This window comes from Lynx canadensis, chromosome B3 (genome assembly GCF_007474595.2).
Source record: "Lynx canadensis isolate LIC74 chromosome B3, mLynCan4.pri.v2, whole genome shotgun sequence".
Taxonomy (NCBI): Eukaryota; Metazoa; Chordata; class Mammalia; order Carnivora; family Felidae; genus Lynx; species Lynx canadensis.
Window position 1 is genome coordinate 44,127,765 of NC_044308.2, and position 13,894 is coordinate 44,141,658.

The window sequence follows — 13,894 nt, forward strand, 5'->3', positions numbered from 1 at the left end:
CCTTCTGTGGCGTTATAGGTTTGGTGATGAATACCTCTATCTCTTGGCACAAATTTCAGCTGAGTGTTAAAATATGCTGCTGAAAGCAGAGATGATCATGTTTTCCAGAAAAATCTCATTATTTCAACTGATAAGGCTAATATGTGATACATCATAAGCTATTTTTTTCTTATCTGTACTGATTAAATTTCCTAAGACCACAGGAGATGAATTTGGAAAAGCTCATCATCAGCTGATGTTACTGTAGCCAATTTGGACTTAAGAAGGAATGGACTTATTTAATTTTTGTATCTTGTTCTTTAAATTTGAATTTTTTTTTTTCAATGTTTATTTATTTTTGGGACAGAGAGAGACAGAGCATGAACGGGGGAGGGGCAGAGAGAGAGGGAGACACAGAATCGGAAACAGGCTCCAGGCTCCGAGCCATCAGCCCAGAGCCTGACGCGGGGCTCGAACTCACGGAGCGCGAGATCGTGACCTGGCTGAAGTCGGACGCTTAACCGACTGCGCCACCCAGGCGCCCCTGTATCTTGTTCTTTAATGTGCAGTGAAAGTTTCAGAAATATGTGCACTGTTTGTAAAATACATGTTTTGTAATCCAAAGTTATATCTGCTTTGTTTTTGGAATTTTTAAATGTGTTTTATGCTAGTAAAAGAACTAGTAAAAGAACTAGTAGAAGAACTAGTTCGAGAAATCTTCTTAACTATTATAAGTAACAGTTGAATATTTTTATTCTCAACTACCAAGTTTTGTTTTGATTTTTATAATCGGTTATAAAATATTTTTTAATGCGTAATTATTAGTAAAATTGTTTTATGTATTTTAGTATGTAACTTCCTCATCCTACCATTCCCCCTTTTTTTTTTAATGTTTATTTTTGAGAGAGAAAGAGCACGGGGAAGGGGCAGAGATTTCAAAGCGGGCTCTTTCCACACTAACAGCCGAGAGCCCGATGTGGAGTTCAAACTCACATATCACAAGATCATAACCTGAGCTGAAGCCAGGTGCTTAACAGACTGAGCCCCCCACGTACCCCCTGCCATTCCCTTTTTAAAACATTGAGCTTTTTTTTAATGGACTTGAGCTTTTTTTTTTTTTTTCAACTTTGTCACATGCTTCCATATCCCAGACATATTTTAGTTGTGAATCATTTGGCAGTGAACTAAGGGAGAGGCAGGGATTCCCTTGGAATTTGCTCTTTTAAAAAAAACTAGACGATGATTTCTTCAGACTTCTAAATACCAGAAAGACTTGGCTTTCAATTTTTAATATTATTTTTTACTTAGTAAAACGGGTGGTCCTACAAGTGATTATTTTGAAATTATCTTAGCCATAAATTTGAGTAACCCTGATAAATATATAAATCCAGCCTTAGTTTTTCATTTGTGCTTAATCAAGTCTCTTATAGCATGTATTTGATCCTGTTTGTGCTTTTTCCTTGATTTTTAGTACAACCATACCTCCTTTTATTGCACTTTTCTTTGTTGCACTTTGCAGGTAGTACTTTTTTTTTTCTTTTTTACAAATTGAAGGTTTGTGGCAACCCTGGGTCAAGCAGAGTCAGTGTTGGAAAGAATGCAAAGGACCTGGTTTGCTTACACCCATGGTGAAGGTATAATTTATATGTACTTCTTGGAAAACATTTAGTTCAGGAAATGTCTGAGTGTATTTGTGTGTCACACAGTCTTAAGTAGGTCCTCCTTGTTACTCTCATATTCTTTTTTCACATACCATAGTATTTGTTTATTTGACTTACTGTCTTTCTTCTTGAATAGACTACAAGCTGTGTAAGAACAGAAGCATACTTGTTTTGTTCATACTATGTCACAAACACCTAACCTGGTATTCTGTCTTATAGTTCCAGCTTAATAGATAGAAGTTGGATGGATGCCTAAATGAAAGTCTAGGTATCAAGGACAGATTTTATTTTTTCCAGGAGCTAACATTCTGGTGGAGGACATAATACTAAACTATGTGGTAAGTGCTCTGATAAAGTAATATAAAAAAGTCATATAACCTGAACCTGATAATTAAGGCAAGTTCTCTGAGGTGAAGCCTGAGGTGAGTCTTTTCGAAGTGAGAAAGGGTTATAAGGAAAGAATGAAAGATCTTCCACATAAAAAGAAAGAAGCATGTGCAAAGGTGAAAGATGGCCAGATTGTACGCTCTGAACTTGGGATTTGAGAGAAAAAGCTATTGGCCAGGGACAGACATGCCATTCCATGACATTTGAATGTTGTGCCATTTGGGAACTAGTAGTAAATTTAAAGACAACATGAGCAGGTAGTCTTTTGAAAAAGCTTGATGGCATCAGTCTAGAGAATGAAATAGAGGTGGGAAAGACTGTAGGGAAAGAGAAAAGTTGAAAAGCTGTGTTACAATAATTGAAAAATGGTAAAGGCCCTGAATTAAAGCAATAAGAGTAGGGCTAGGCTCAAGTGACAGGAAAATAAAATGGTAACTTAGTGAAGCAGTTGGTGGGAAAAGTCAAATATGGTTTCCAGAGAAATCCCAATTTCTCATTTGGGATACTGGGTAAATTGTGATGTTACTCATTGAGAGGGAGGAGGACAAGTGTGGATAGGAGTGGCAATGTGGATAGGAGTTAAAATGTTCGTTTCCTTTCATTATTCCTTGGATTCTGGGTTTGGATGCAGTATGGGTTATATATTGCTGCAAAAGAAACTACCCCAAATTTAGTTAGAACAACAAACATGTATTAGAGTTTCTGTGGGTCAGGAGATGCAACTTAGCTGGGTGTCTCTGGCTCCAGGTCTTTCATAAAGTTGCAGTCTGGCTGTTGGCTGGGGCTGCAGTGATCTCAAGGTTTGGGGCTGGAGCATCTACTTTCAAAAAGGTGAAGCCCGTGTTCCACTATTTGTCGTCAGGAAGCCTTACCCCACTGCTTGTACCTCTTCATAGGTCTCCTGGACTATCCTCATGACAGCAGGTGACTTACCCCAGAGTGAGCTATCCAAGAGAAAGAGCAAAGAGGGCACCCAATGTCTTTTTGTCTTAGAAGTCAAATACTGTCACATCTGGCATATTCTCCTCATGAGATACAAGTCAGTAAGTGCACACTCAAGCTCCACCTCTTGAAAGGAGGACTATGGAAAAAATTTGTGAACATGTTTTTAACTATCTCAAATGTCGTGAACATTTTAGGAATGCAGAAGAAGAATTCGGTTTGAGGTGGAGAAAAAAGAAAGGACACTGTTTAGTGTCTTATTACCAGTATGTTGAATCTAATAGAGGTAGTTGACATCAAAGAGGGTTGATAATTTGAGTTTTGAACTCAGGAGCCTGATCTCATTAGTACGGATTTGGGAATCGGTATGTCTGTGGTGACTGAGAGAAATAGATAAGGTAACATAGCAGAAATGAGCATCACGAGAGGAGGATCGTGAAAGGAGCCCCAGAGAAAACCATATAACTTCAGTAAAAGGAGAAGTTTCATTAAAGTGGCTAGTATGGAAATCAAGTGTATAAACATTAAGGAATAAGTTGCTGGACAGTTTCGAGGCTGCATGCGGTCTCTGCTATCTCCTCCTGACATTGCCAAACAACCATGTCATCAGAATCAAGCAAAAAACAAGCCCAAAGTGATCCAAAGTGATGGAGCTCCATCCGAAAGGAACCATAACCATTCTGACAAAGAACAGGAAGGTAAATACTAGAGCAAGGAGGCTGAGGCAGACCTGTGGGACCCTGGCAGAGACTGAGCTGTGCAAGTACACACAGGAGTTGTGGAGGCTCATGGCTGAGATCCAGGAGCTGAAGAAGATGAGAAAAAGACTGAGATGGAAGATGAGAAGATCCAGAGCTGTGTGCATTTCATGACTCTGAAGAAGCTTAATCGATCAGCCCATATCAGATTGAAGAAGGCAAGAGATCAGACCCATGAGGCCAAGTAGAAAGTAGATGCCTGTCACGTGCAGCTCCAGAACCTGTTGTATGAGGTGATACACCTGCAGAAAGAAATCACCAAATGTCTGGAGTTTAAGTCGAAGCATTGAAGAAATTGATCTGGTCAGTTTAGAAGAGTTTTATACGGAGGCTCCTCCAGATATTAGCAAGGCTGAAGTCACCATAGGAGACCCTCACCAGCAAACCCTTGCATGTCTGGACTGGGAGCTGCAGCAGAAGAAAAGGCTGACAGAGAAGTACGTAGAGTGCCTGTCCAGCAAGGAGGAGATCTTCAAGGAGACTGAGGTAAAGAAGGGTACCTCAGCAGCCTCCAGGCTTGCCTCAGTAGCATCACGCAGGCTTCCCTCCCAGTGTAAGAGTACCTATTCATACTGTTTGACCAGGCTCACAAGCAATATGAGACAGCTAAACACCTGCCATCTCCCCTCTATATCCTCTTTGTCCAGGCCGCTGCATGTAGGCGGGCCTGTCATAAGACATTGTGGCGATTGAAGGCAGTGTGGACAAAGCCAAGGCTCTGTTTAAGCCTCCTGAAGACTCCTAAGATGATGAGAGTGACTCTGATGCTGAGGAGGAACAGACCACAAAACGCCAGTGGCCCTCACTGGAAGTTCAGTTTGATGACAAGTGCATGGAGATGCTGAAGAGGCACCTGCTGCCTGGCATGCTGGACCTGAAGTGCAAAGATGACAGTGTGCTTCACCTGACTTTCTACTACCTCATGAACCTCAACACCATGACGATTAAAGCCAAAGTGATGACCACCACGGAGCTGATCACCCCATCAGTGCAGGTGACTTTCTGTCTCCTCACTCGTCCTGAGCTGTTTGTATCCAGGAGATCACAGAAAGAAGACTCTGAATCCAGCCATTCAGTATCAGTTTCAGTGGCATCCTGACTTTGAGAGACTATGTGCTTAAGCCATATTTCTGGGTACAGAAGCTAGGTGACCTCCTCTTCCCGCAAAGAATAGCCTCAGCACACGGTGATTGCTGAACACTTGCCGAGCGCTGGCCACATGGGGACCACCATGAAACTGCTGAAGACTAGGGTGCAGTCCCACCTGGCCCTCCAAAGTTTGCATCCTTGGAACATGGCATTGAACCAGTTACCAGTGGTTGACAGTACCTCTTCCCTGCAAAGGTTGTCTCCTGCCTGGTGAAGTGGGTCACAATTGCCCATGAGGATTACTTGCAGCTACATTTCACCAAGGACATTGTGGAGATGGGACTAGCTGAGGACACCAATCTCTACTCCTGGCACTCATGGAAAGGGGCACAGCCAAACTCCAGGCTGCCATGGTGCTGAACCCCAGCTACTCCTCCATCCCACCCATTTTCCAGCTCTGTCTGAACTGGAAAGGGGAGAAAAACAGTAGCAATGATGACAACATTCAGAGCATGGAGAGTGAGGTCATCGTGTGCTATAGGAGCTATGTCCCTCAGTCGAGCCATCATCTCTTGACCAACCAGCTGCAGTGCCTGTGTGTGCTGCTGGATGTCTACCTGGACGTGGAGAGCCATGATGACAGTGTGGAGGAGCCCAAGGAATTTCCCCAGGAGATGTGTCTGCGGCTTTTCAGGGGTCCCTGCAGCATGAAGCCATTTAAATATAACCAACCTCAAGGATTCTTCACAGCCTGTTGATTCTTCCTGGCCTCTAGACTCTGCCTCTGCTCTCTGCTCTAGCCCACTTGTGGCTCTTGATACTCTCCAAAGACAGGATTTTTATTTATAGCCTATTAAAGTATCACTTGACCAAGTAAATAAATAAACATTAAGGAATAGTAGAAGGTGAGATGGAAACAATGAAACTCTTCATTGCCAAATGATCACCAAAACTTGGAAATAGTTTCATTAGTTGGATCTTCTTTTGCACCTGCAAAGGAAGTTAACCCGTTCCTTTCCATTTCTCCCTGGATTATGGCTTTGGACATTGTAAACATTTTAGACATATTACAAGGAGGCATGGGTTTAGGGTAGAGAAGGGAAATAACACTTTAGTATTTTATTATGAACACACTAAATCCGAAGTGTCTCACTAATTTGCATACTAAGATGTTTGTTATGTGTTACAGGTACATGGTACCTTTTTAATCAAACCGTATAAGTATTTGATATCAACTGTATTTTCAGCACAGAGCCTGCTTTGGGTCCTCCCTCTCCATGTTCCTCCCCTACTTACCCTCTCTCTCGTTAAAATAAGGCACACTGCATTTAAAGAAAAAAAGCAAGCATAAAAAAGTATTTGATATCAAGATTTATTGAGTTTCTCACTGAGATGTATGTAGAAATAAAGGAGATGTATCTCATTGATCCATTCTCACCATGTTACCTTGGCTAATGTCTAAACTTATCAAGGTATGTAGGGGCAGACACACAAAGCATCTATCTGGGGATTGGATCTGAGCTGCCAAGAAAAAGTTACTGAAGGAGTTGAGGCCCAGATGTCCATTTCTAGATGAGAGGCTTAGATTGCCTCATCAAATAGGAAGATTCAAACAGTACAGGGTTTGCCTTGGCATACACGTTGGCTTTCAATATATGAGCTATTGTTAGAAAGGGATCAAGCAAGGAGCTATTGCTGTCCATGCATGGAGTAGCCTGGCTAATTCTCTAAGGAATGGGAAGAAAAGCCACAGTGTGAATTAATCAGTGTTTTGAAAGTGAAGAAACCTAAAGAGTCTGTGATTAGTAGGTTGAATTCCTCCTTCCCTTTTCTTGAGCATCTGCATTTCTTGGAGGGGGAGGGGGAATCTTTTCTCCAGCCCCTATCCTAGGTTTGGCTTACCCAGAAATGTACAGCACAGGAGAGTATATGCATGTCAATCATAAGAATCACATTGCAGTAAGGCAGTGCTACGCTGATGCCAGGGATTGCAGCTCCCCCGAGCCCTGCTTTAATGCAACATCCGCTTTAGCCAGCTTTTACCAACACACAGATTAGCCATCTAGTCCCTGCCTGCATGCTTTTGCACGTAAAGCTCTACCTGCTTGGATTTATTATCACCAATCGGAAGTTTCATTAGAGTGGCTAGTCAGTGGGAAATCAGGTTTATAAACATTAAGGACTTAACTAGAAGGTGAGGTGGAACAATGAAATTCTTCATTGCCAATTGATCAGCAAAACTTGGAAATGATTTGATGATGCTTTTTTGAGCATCTATTGGGGGTAGTGCATTATGCCAATTTCTTGGGATTTAAAGATAAATAAGATTGGGTTTTTTTGGTCTTAAGGGTAGTATCTAATCTTGTTGGAGAGATAGATGTGTGCAATTAGCTGTAATACAAAGCAGAATTTAGCACAGTAGTGCATAGGAATAAGAAAAGGGGGTGCTTGACAATAAGAGAAGCTCATGATAGAAATGACCTTTATATTTGGTTTGAAAGACAAGTAAAATATTAATATGGACAAAAAAGGAAGCAGAAGGGCACCTGGGTGGCTCAGTCAGTTGAGCATCTGCTTTGGCTTGGGTCATGATCTAACAGTTCATGAGTTCGAGCCCCACATGGGGCTCTCTGCTGTCAGCACAGAGCCTGCTTCAGATCCTCTGTCCTCCTCTCTCTCTGCCCCTCCCCCATTTGCACTCTTGCCCTCTCTCTCTCTCTCTCTCAAAAATAAAAAAATAAAATGAAAAAGGAAGCAAAGCATTACATCATGAGTAAAAATCATGAAAAGTGCTGATTTTCAAGAATAGCAAATATGCTCATGTGACAAGCATGAGGGGGAAAGAAGATAAATGGGAGATGAAGTGGAAGAGGTAAGTTAGAGCCTGAGTGTGGAGAGTATTATTATTCCCAGATAGTTTGATTTGATTCCAAAAGCAGTGAGGAGATGTTGAAGGCTTTTTGAGCAATATGACATCAATTTTAGGATGCTTACAATATAAAGAATTATTTAGAGAGAGGAAAGACAGGAGGTGGAAACTCTATGAATTAGCAAGTGGATGGAAAAGGTGTAGATTGGGAAATCATTTAGTTAGCAGCTATCAGATTTGACCCTATCCCCCAAATGAATGTTCACCTCATGTAATATAGTCACAAGTAGGTAATAGACACTAGGTGTTGGGAATACAAAGATGAATTAAAGGTCATGGCACATGAAATAGCTTGTGTGTGTGGAATTATGAAAGTTTCAAAGACAGCTGAGATTTTTAGCCTGAGTGCTGCCACTGACTTAAATGAAGATATCAGAGGAAGAATGTGGATTTGGCAAAAAGACAACTAGTTATGTTTTCAACCAAATGTCAGCAGTACAATTAAGGTGATGTCCTATGGAACCTGTAAACTCAAAATGTGGGTCTACAACTTAGGGGGGAGAAGTATCACTTTTGGGCTGATAAACCAGGAAATTGGGGCTGGCATGTCTGGGACCATGCTGGCCTTTTCTTTCTTTTCTTTCCCCCACTTCCTCTTTACTAGGGCGAAGAAACTGGGAGTTTGGTTATATACTAGATTAACTGAGCTAATAAATACACTGAGAATCATGGAGAAGGGGAAGGCAAGAATCAACCCTGTAGTATTGGACTGGAATTGGAAGTATCAGAATGAATCCAGGGTCCTTAATATACAGAGAGAGTGGGAGAAACAGATAGAGCTGTGTGTGTGTGTGTGTGTGTGTGTGTGTGTATGAATACATAGTTTCTAACTCTGCTGATAGAGCCTAGAAGCAATGATACTCTAGAAACAATGAACACACTTAGTGCCCAGATCTTGGTTTCTAAATTTTCTTCTTCACTAAAAGAAATCAAAGCTCCTTGGAGAAATTATTAATTCCGAGACTGAGCAGGGAGAATACAAGATGAACCTGGAGCATCATCTTGCACCAGAAAATAAGAAAGTGCTCAAAGAGTGATGGGTGCACGCCAAAAGAACCCAGGAACTAGCTTAAAGGAGTTCTTATGTCTGGGAACATTTGAGCATGAAATGATGACAGTAATGTTTTATAATGCTTTGAGTAAAATAGTAATCCACAAGCTCATCCTGGCATAAAGGAATAAATAAATGGGGAAGAAGGAAATACTGTGTTCTACAGTTGATTTATTGCCAACCAATAAATCCAGAGGGAATGATGGAATCAGAAAAATCTATTTGCAATAATTATAGAAATAATTATTTATCTAAGAATCCTTGAAGGGTGCTAAATATGGTGGGTGAAAACTTGATGGCAAATAGAAATACTCACATAGTCTTAAAGAATCTCCCTATTAGATAGTTATTATGAAGTATAATATACCTATTTGTTTACCTAATCCTGAAGAAATCTGGCAGAAACTATCTTAACCAAGAGATTAAAATTAGAGTCATCAGTAATGAGACAAATCACCAATGTATGTTTCTTACTATGCACCAAGAAAAGCACAATATTACTTAGGTGGTATATTACTGTCTGACTCACTCAGTGTTATTCTATTTCATTTTAGATCAACAAAAGACATACAAATTCAGATTAAACAATTTGAGAGAAACCGTATATCAAAACCTCTTGAAAACATTCTACCTGGCAGCCAAAACTTGTCTGGACAAATCTATTTTTCTTCCTGGTGCGGCAAAAAAAAAAAAAAAAAAAAAAGGCTACTCTTTGACACAGTTCTGAGGTCTGATCATCTGCAGGTAATGTTCCCCGATGCCAAGTAAACATAAGACATCCACAGTTTTTCGAGTTGTTCTTCCAGCAAGCCTTTGCCCAACTTACTCTCCAGAAATAAACTATAAGGTTTTTTGGTTTTAGCCTGTTAGACTCCAAATAAACAAAGAGGATATTGTGTCCAGAACCAGTTTTACTGACTGCCTTATTCTCCATGAGATATTATTTAAATTTCCTCCTGAAGTGTGCAACTCAAAGTGAGAAATGAGTCCAGAATAAATGATCAAGTGACTGCAGTCTGTTTAAAGTTAACATTTCTCGACGACTAAGATGTAGAATGTATTTTACAAAGTTTGTGTTTTGTTCTAACACTATGCACACAGCAGTTTTACTAATGTGAAAAATAAATAATGGAATGCACTTTGCAAGTATAATGTCTGCCCTCTGCCCCACAAAAAGTGATGCAGATTATAATTTCCGAAGTGCCACAACGGGCAGCTGGCACGAGTCTCTGTCCAATTCCAAAATGCAGTTTCATAGAATTGCACAATGAGTTCTTTTGAGTTCAAGAAGAGGGTGAGGGAAAGTGAAATCACAGTGCATGAGACTTGAATGTCTCTGTGTATGTGTGCATGTTGGGAGGCTAATAAAGTGGTGGGTCAATCCCTAATTCAGTTTGGCTTTTTTTTAATGCTACACTCTAGTGCCTGAAAACTTTTACTCTTGAGGAGGAAGGACTGTGTAACTTACTAAGTGCCTAAGGCCAAAATGTCATTTTGCATATTAGGGAGTGCTGAGTTTGCTGTCAGCCAAGCCTTCTGCCTCCCAGGAGCGGGTGCTAGAGTTAATTCTTATCCAGCAGATGGGGGAGTCTTTAGAATGTTAAGACTGTCAGCTGCAACTCAGAGAAGTATGAGAAGTTGAGTCTCAGAAGTAGACAGCCCAGAGTCAGAGTTTGTTGGAAGAGGCATGGGGTGTGGAGAGGAGGCGGAAGTAGGGAGCTCTGAGTTAGAGTCTCCACTCCTTCATTTCCTAAGGCCTTCTCTCTCCCCTCTTTGAGTTTCGGTCTTTTCATCTGTAAAATCCTGATATTTATACTTTCCCAGCATATTCTATAGGCTCTAGTGGACTTCCAATAAATATTATAAGAAATGGCTCTAAAAGTTCTTTTTAAACTGCAGGTCACATTGGGGCGTCTGGGTGGCTCAGTCGGTTGAGCGTCTGACTTCGGCTCAGGTCATGATCTCGCGGTCTGTGAGTTCGAGCCCCACATCGGGCTGTGTGCTGACAGTTCAGAGCCTGGAGCCTGTTTCAGGTTCTGTGTCTCCCTCTCTGACCCTCCCCCACTCATGCTCTGTCTCTCTCTCTCTCAAAAATAAATAAACATATTTAAAAATTAAAAAAAAAAACTGCAGGTCACTACATAAATGTCAAGTATCATCAGGTCAAATCAATGAATGATGTCTTTTGATCTAAAACTTGAAAGGAGTTTGCCAGACTGGAAGGGAAATTTCAAGCTCAGGGACAAAGTAGAGTCAATGTTCGTTGGTGCAAACATGGAAAGCATGTTGGAATGGCAGGTCATTGGTGTGGCTAAGACATGACCAGGGTGCCTTTGGTTGAAGGGACCCAAAGGATCTAAGAAAGCATGCTGTGGAACTTGTCACTGAAAAGCTTTGATTGCCTTAGAGACTGTGGCATTGCCTTGAGGTGGGGAATAAGGAAAAGCTTTTTAATTTTTTAAAGTATTTTATTTATTTTTGAGACAGAGACAGAGTGTGAGCAGGGAGGGACAGAGAGAGAGGAAGACACAGAATCCAAAACAGGCTCCAGTCTCTGAGCTGTCAGCATAGAGCCTGACGTAGGGCTTGAACTTTTGAACCACAAGATCATGACCTGAGCTGAAGTCAGACGCTCAACCAACTGAGCCACCCAGGCACCCCAGGAAAAGCTTTTTTTTTTTTTTTTTTTTTAATTTTTTTTTCAACGTTTTTTTATTTATTTTTGGGACAGAGAGAGACAGAGCATGAACGGGGGAGGGGCAGAGAGAGAGGGAGACACAGAATCGGAAACAGGCTCCAGGCTCTGAGCCATCAGCCCAGAGCCTGATGCGGGGCTCAAACTCCCGGACCGCGAGATCGTGACCTGGCTGAAGTCGGACGCTTAACCGACTGCGCCACCCAGGCGCCCCCAGGAAAAGCTTTTTAATGGAGGTGGCAGTAGAGATGGACAACACGGTTGAACTTCTATCATGGAAACTATGGCAATATATAATGTGTAGGATAGATTTGGGGGCAGAATGGAACGTAGGGAAGCCTGAAGGCAGGAATATCTGGGAAAGCTATTTTTCAGTCTAAACTGAAGGTTCTGGTGATCCATCTTACTTGGCCATCTGTCACCTCTGTTTTTGCAGTACCAAATAATACCTGCCATGTTTGGGAGAATGTGGCCTGATCTTAAATCTCCTGGAGTTGGACAAGTCAGAAATGGAGTGATAAGTAGGGCAGACCCTCACACGAGCTTGGTCAGATGCTTTCTCCTTCCTCCACAGCCCCAAGTTAAATGGAGTAAGGATTTCTTTGTGGAAAAAAAAAAAATTATTCTTTGGGGCATTAAACTCTAATTATATCATTTGGAAGTACACTGTAAATCTGGAAAAATGTTGGTATCCTCCCAAGAAAGTCATTTGAAAAAAAAGAATGGTTAGCTCTTTAAATGCCACTTTTACCTAGTTGGTCTCTTTCCTAACCTTTTAAAACTTGGACTCTGGGGTAAACGAAAGAAAAACAAAATGAGCCAAGCAGCTGAGCCCAGATGCCCAAAGTGAAACCCAAATTGCCCTCCCTTTAGAGGCTTGAGGGCCGGGGTAAGTCATGCTATGGGCTCCTCCCCAGGACATTTTAATATTTGTGTGATAATTATGTTAATGGTAAGTGTTTAAAACGAGTACTATATCCTTGAATGAGAAAGTTGACTTAATCAGTTAAAATAGTAACATGTTGACCAGTTCTGCCAGCTCATGTGGGTCTCTACCATGCCTCCTGCCCCTCGTTCCTTTCCGGTTTCATATCTGAGAACGGTATGAAGACTTCAAGTATTTTTTTTTCACAATACAGAACAGTTAACTTTATTATGTGCATTACTTATTAATAGACTAATTTGTTAAAAAACTAACAGAATCAATGTTAGTGATTCTGAGAAAGATTTCTGTTTACGAAGGAAGAGTACCACTCGAGGAGAGTGCTCAATCTTTATGAGGAGTGATTGGCAGGGGTCTCTAGCCTGACTCTGCATCCACTAATTCTGTGCCTTCTCTTTTTCCTCTCCAGGTGTCCGGGATCATATCTAAGTTTGTTCCAGCCATCCAGAATACTCTACAATGCCCCTGGCTCTGGAAGGGGAAAGGGACTGACAGTGTTAACTGAATCCATTTTGAATGAGACATACATCATGCCAATGTCATTCACTGGAAACTGTAACCAGCTTGGTTGGCTAGTCCCTTGCCCATGGAATATTGGTTTTTCAGACTTTTTTTGATGTATAAGTACCTTAACCATAGGTATGTCATTACTGAAGATTCCATTTCAGTCCACTATATTTTTGGACATTCTCACAAAAAAGTACCTTTTTTGTTTTTTAATTTGAGGGGGAGGATGTGTGCATGAATGGGGGAGAAGGGTAGAAGGGGAGAGAGAGAGAGAGAGAGAGAGAGAGAGAGAGAGAAAATCTCAAGCAGGCTCCACACTCAGTGTGGAGGCCAACATGGGGCTCATTAGGCCAACATAGGGCTTGATCTCACAACCCTGTGATCATGACCTGAGCCAAAATCAAGAGTTGGATGTTCAACCAAATGAGTCATTTAGGCACCCCCCCCAAAAAAGTAATTTTAAATTTTATTACATGATTTTGAATATTTAGTATCTCAGGAACTCTGAAAACTTTATTGGACTGATAGATATTCACTTCAGACCTCGTATCAGAATGATCAGACTTCCTTAAAACCAGAAAATCAATACTGCTGACTCCATCAAACAATGTAAGTAAGTAAGGGCTTAATCATGGTTTCCTGTATTTTTAACTCCAGTTGAAACTCCTACTATCCTTTGCCCGTTTAGTCATGAGCCTTGGCTCAGAATGACCTCTAGCTGTTCAGCTCCTCTCAGTAGACCCAGATTTGCCTTAGGCTCTGAGGAAAATACTTAAGTAGAGGAGTTCCAAAATTTTTTTCAAATTTTCACATTAGTGGCATCAACCAAATAAATATATACCGTCTCTAGTGACTATTCCTTTTTACCTGTTTTTATACCAGAATGGTTTGCCTAAAAACAATCACACCTCTGCATTGACACTGTCCACAGATATAGAATACATGTCCACAGA

General features: G+C 41.1%; 1 pseudogene; it reads left to right on the top strand.

Annotated features, from left to right (window-relative positions):
* Positions 1-3,074: 3,074 nt before the first annotated feature.
* On the top strand, positions 3,075-7,360 carry LOC115515854 (annotated as a pseudogene).
* The last annotated feature ends 6,534 nt before the right edge of the window (positions 7,361-13,894 follow it).